Raw genomic sequence first — 5,925 nt, forward strand, 5'->3', positions numbered from 1 at the left:
TGGTTTTTCTAGCTTTTTTGTTCATATTTAAAAAAATGTTTTGGGGTCTGTCCCTGGGGTAGGAAATTATTTACTTCTTTACCAGCTTCCTCCCAGACTGGATGGATGCAGCGGCCCCTGCGCCTGAGCTAAGAGAGAGCTCTGGGAGAGAGTTCCCCACCCCCTCCCTGGAAGTGCCTCAGAGGTGATTAGCACTACTGTGTTTCGAGGGCGTAGAATAGTGAAGACAGCAGGAGGCCCAGCCTATGTGTCCAGGTGGGGAGTGGATGTCTGCAGCAGGTGACGTGAAAAGCCCCTGTGCTCAAACTGGAAGTGTCTGCCAGAAACCGCGGTCCCTAGTTCAAAGGTTCTGCTTCTCTGGGACTTCCTGGAGCTGAGTTCCACTCCCTCCAGCTAAGCTAGGCAGTGTGTGTTGCCTTGGGCCGTATCCGCCCACTTGTCAATCTCTTAACTATTCTCAGGTGGTAGCTGAGGCCACACCCCCTGGCGCCCAGTTCAGCTGAGTCACCCCCAGGATCGGGGAAAATCTAATCTGAGTTTTAAAATATTTTGGCTTTCTCTTCTGAACTGCTAAATAATTAGCAGAGAAGAGCTAACAGCCTGTGCCAGATTCCTTTACCTCAGTGGCTTCTCTGATCCCAGAGCCCTTCCCAGCGCAATGGGCGCAATGTGCCCCTACCCCACCGTCTGTGCTGGTCTTTCTTATTCCTCCCCTGAGAACTGACCTTTCCTGTTGAAACTCCAGATTCTCTTCAGCTGATAAGTCGTGCTTCCAGTCCTTGTGGTATCTATCAGTCCTGAGCTAATTTTGAGACTTAATTTATCTAATTGGTTGTGAGGGAGTGAGGACGTTCACTGAGTAGTGTGTTTCTTCTCCGCCATCTTGGCTCCGCCCCCAGCTTCTCTGTTCTTAAGGAGAGTTTTTGTACTGTAAGCACCTTAGGATATACTTCATATCCTAAATATTGAAAAGGAGCATGTCTTTGAATCTTTTCTGAAGCTATGTGCAATTTATAATTCCTTAGTGTTTCCATGGTCTTTTGTAGACATGCTTCTAACATTTCTTCCTCAGATGCACATCCCAAAATATCATCCATATACTGTAACAATATTACTTTTGGAAATGCTTTTCTTACTGGAGCAAGAGCAGCAGCAACATACATTTGGCACATAGTTGGGCTGTTTTTCATTTCTTGTGGCAAAACTGTCCTTTCATATCTTTTGTAAGGCTCAGCCAAATTAACACTGGAAAAGCAAATCTTTTCATATCCTTCTTATCTAGAGGGATAGAATAGAAACAATCATTAATGTCTATGACCCAAAGTGGCCATTCTCTTGGCAATGAGTAGGAGATGGAAGTCCAGGCTGAAGAGTTCCCATAGTTTCCTTCTGTTCATTTATTCTTCTTATATCAGTCAACATCCTCCTTTTTCCAGATTTCTTTTTTATCACAAATACTGGGGAATTTTATGGACTTAGAGAAGGTTGCAAGTGTCCTTGGTCAAGTTGTTCTTGCACTTTGTTTAATAAGGCCTGAATTGTATTGCTTGTTAAGAGCCACTATTCTACCCACACTGGTGAATCAGTCTTCCACTGAATAGGAACTGGTGACAGTGCAGGTAGACCTTCAACAGCAGCCCTGCCTAAAAAGCCGAAGTGTTTATTTGTAGTCCTATCTGCTGTAAAATGTCTCTTCCCCACAGATTGATGGGAATTTTTTCAACCACAAAAGGAATAAAAATTCCTGTTTCATTTTCAAATGTCCATCTCAAAGGGGTAGCACTAACATCTGCTGCTATTGATCCTCCTACCCCAGACATGTAGGTGTCTGCCTTAATCTTTGACCAGTGACTGGTCCAATTGGTACCTCTAATTACTGTATGATTTGCACCTGTGTCTACCAATCCTTCTAATGGTATTCCATTTATAGAAATAGTAAGCATAGGCTGGCCAGCTGTCACAGCTGCTGTCCAGTATATTCCTGGATTTTGTTCTTTGGAGTCAGCATCTGAGCAACTGTCACCAGATTGCTTATTAGGGGTATGTAACAATAAGCCTGATGCTGCTAATTCTCCTGGTTGATAAATCACACGTTGTCTACATGTGTTAGTGATTGGGATATTAGCTACACATTCTCCAGTTTCCCACATCAGTGTTTTGTAGCACTCTCATGAGGTGAAATTGTCAAGCCTATTATGCCAGGAGGCAAAGGATCCATAGGCTGAACAGGAACAGATTTCACTTCTCCAGGGAATATCTCAGTAGTGTCTATTGCATACAACTCTATTTTTCCTAATTTCAATCCCTTTCTTCCATCTAATTGCCTTTTGGCTGATTGATCATGTCTTAATATTGAATTTTTCTGGGTGTAACCTTCGCTGCCATCATGCCCCACCTGGGGGGCTGAAGCTGGGCCCCACCTCTCATTTCCCTGGGTCAATCTACTTTGGGAGGCCCAGTGGAAGCCCTTGTGACATTTTGGATATGGAGTTTTAGGTATTCTCTCAGCCTATCTTCTCACTCTATCTCCATGTCTACATTGAGATATACAACTTTTCCACTTTGAAAACATCAATGAGTTTCTCTAGAAGTCCCTTGACAGAAGTCCCTGTCTTTCCATGTTCATCATAGTCTGGGTGTAAAAAATATTTGTTCCTACTGTAGCACAGCATCTTATGATCTCCTCTAAATAAGCATCTTTATCTAGTCCCCATATAATCCTCTTGCAAACCTCATTGGCATTTTCCATAGCCAAATTGCTGGTCATTATTTCTGTAGCTGCATTTTCTCCAATAGTTCTTTTGACAGCAGTTTGCAGACATGCCACAAAATCCACAAAAGATTCATTGGGACCTTGCTCTATTTTTGTGAAAGCTTCCCCTCAATCTTTCTGTTCGGGGAGGGAACACCAAGCTTTTATTGCAGCCTTAGAAATTTGCTCATACACTGTTATGGGATAATCAGTCTGTTCTGAATTCTCTCAATACTGACCTTCATCTGCTAGGTGGTCAAACGTAATCTGCACATTAACTCCTGTTTCCATATTTTGTCTAACTTGGATCCTACATAATTCATGAAACTCTGAAAAGCCACAACAAGTTTTGTCCGGGTTCTAAACATGTCCTTGCTATGGATTTCCAATCATTCAGGGTTAGGATATCATAAGCAAAACTTTCTAGTAACATTTTAACATAAGCTGATGTAGCCCCATAAAGGGTACAACCTTTTTTCAGATCCTTAATTTTATTCAAATCTAAAGGAGTATATCTTCTCTTTTTTGACCTAAAAGTCAATCTCTTAAAATACAGGATATGCATGTATAAAATCACTTACATCCTGTCCTTCTCTCTTAGCCTTAACCAATGTTTTTTTTTTCTAATCTTGCCATAGGCTGCTTCACAGGCAATTCTGTTTTTGTCACTGCCACTCCCCCTCCTTCTTCCTCCACCCCTGAAGGGTTAATTGAGGGAGAAGATGGGAAATGCTCCTGTTGCTCAGAATTGTACTTAACTTCATTGTCATCTGATTCTTCCTTTTCACCCAATTTAGTTGGATCCTCCCCTTCTGGCTCTTTCTTCTTTTTCTTTAATCTAACACTAATATACTTTCTTAAAGCCACTTGAATTAAATTGTATGTATGAAGTGTATCATTTGAAATTGAGTTTGCTTTGGAATTGTAGTGTTCACCTAGTTCCTCTCCTACTAATAATCACTCATCTAAATCTGGTTCTTTTTCCAGAACAAAAACAAGGACATATGACCTATACAGTTTTTAAAAGCTCAGTGATCTCCTGCAAAAGCATAAACAATCCTTGGCTTTTCATAACCTTGACAATTCTCTCTAAACATTTTCCTTGAACAGAAGGCAGTTTTCTAAACCTTTGCCCCATTTCAATGAAATTCTACTTTTAGCTCTTTAACAAAGTTTCCTTGTTATTCATGCTTATTTCTGGGTCAGAGAGACTTTTCCACTGAGATCTAGATTGGAGGATTTCCCACTGGAATCTGGATAGTGTCTGTCCCTGTTTGGGTGCCAAAATGTGTGTCTGGGCTAGCTCCTCTGAAGGGCTCAGAATAAGTCCTTGCCCCATGTTTGGGTGCCACATTTAAATTTCTGTTGTCGCTAGATTTGGGATTGTTCTCTGGGAGGAGATCTCTAGGGGAGCTTCTGGAGAGGCAGCCTTGGCTTTAGTTCTGTATTGTGTCTTTCAAATTCTTGAATCTTTTCCTGTCAGAAACTCTCCAGCCAGCTTCAGTCTCTAGCTCCCTCTGAATCCAAAGCCTCTAGTTAGTAGGAAAGTAGAATCTCAAATCCTCCTCTTCCTGAATCCTGGCTCTGAATCTCCTCCAGTTTCCCTGAAGTTCTCCTGGAAAGTCTTTTCCTTGACCCAATCCAGACTGCCTTCTTCCAGACTGCCTTCTTCCAGATTGCCTCCTTCTTTTATCCTCCCAGAGAATGGGCTTGTGTGTACTCCAGGGGCTTGTGGGAACTCCTTACTGACCAATGAGCAAGCTCCTTTTAAAGGTGTAAACTCCTTTAAAGGTTTGAACTAAAAGTGTAAACTCTGAGCTAGAGAATTGTTTAATACCATACTAAATTGGACAACCGAGTTAGCACCTAGTAATCTAACAGATATTATTTAATGTAGGATTGGAACTCAATGCTTCCTGAATCCTAATCCATTACTCTTTATGCCATACTATGCTGACTCAAATGGTTTTCTGTATACTATATCATCTAGATTAAAACTAAAACTAAATAACATGAAGTCATCCAGTCTTGTTTAAGACATTTCTAGGGAAGCAGTACAGTATAGTGAAAAGAACACTGGGGGAAAAATCAATATACAAACTTGAGTTTTCTTGTCTCTGCCATAAAATAATTTTATGTATCATTAGGCAAGGCTTTTCTTTCTGAACCTCATCTTCCTCATCTGTAAGGTGTGGGAAAGGGATTAGATGACATATGCTTCCTTCAAGTTCTAATATAAAATGATTTATTATTAACAATATTTTTAACCTTGGCTGTAGGAAGCTTACTCTTTGTTCCTAGGAAACATACGAGAAAAAACACAGGTTCATGTTTCTAATGCCACCCAAGTATGGCTGAAATAATTTCTCTCTGTCATAGTGTTGGGTTCTTTTCCATGTATTCTAGGTTGACATCCACTGGAACTAATTGAGAATTAATCTTACAAGAAAGTAAAGAATTTAATTATTTGCGCTTTTTCATTAACAACCTATATTGAAGATAGCATGCAACCCATAAGGAATGAAAGGATAGTTTCAATAACTGAAACTACTATTGGAGAAATATTTTTTCTTTGACTATATTTGGTAGGTACATGATGCCAAATATTTGTTTAGCACAACATAGAAATTAGAGAGGTAAAAATGTAAGATTTATTATTATACTTAAGCATAGGTTCATATCTTAAAGACAACCTGAATAGAAATTGCATAAGCTTTTTAAAAGGTGAAATGATGTCAGAATTATAAAAACAAATCATTCTTTTACATTTTGTACATTGCTTTTAGGCCATAAAATTAAAGACACATTTTTAATCCCAATTTTTTTCAATGTTATAAAAGTTGAACAAAGTTAAACATTAATAATTCCATATATCCCTTAAGGAAACAAACTTCTTCAACAAAACTCTCTCTGTAAACTGTCAGGTTACAGATTAAACTGCATTTAGAGGGTTTACAACTAAACAGATTGAGAGACAAAATTTATATGTTACCAAAAATCAGAGGTAGTTTAGAGTCTTCTGTTTTTTTTGTTTTTGTTTTTGTTTTTTGTTTTTTTTAAATCTCAACTATATTTCTATGCAAAGGGGAAGAATATAGGCAAAAATGTAAGTATAGTATTCAACTTGAATTAAGAAACATAACTCCCTGAAACTATATTCAGTACTTGGTTTT

This window comes from Sminthopsis crassicaudata, chromosome 4 (genome assembly GCF_048593235.1).
Source record: "Sminthopsis crassicaudata isolate SCR6 chromosome 4, ASM4859323v1, whole genome shotgun sequence".
In the NCBI taxonomy this organism is placed as follows: Eukaryota; Metazoa; Chordata; class Mammalia; order Dasyuromorphia; family Dasyuridae; genus Sminthopsis; species Sminthopsis crassicaudata.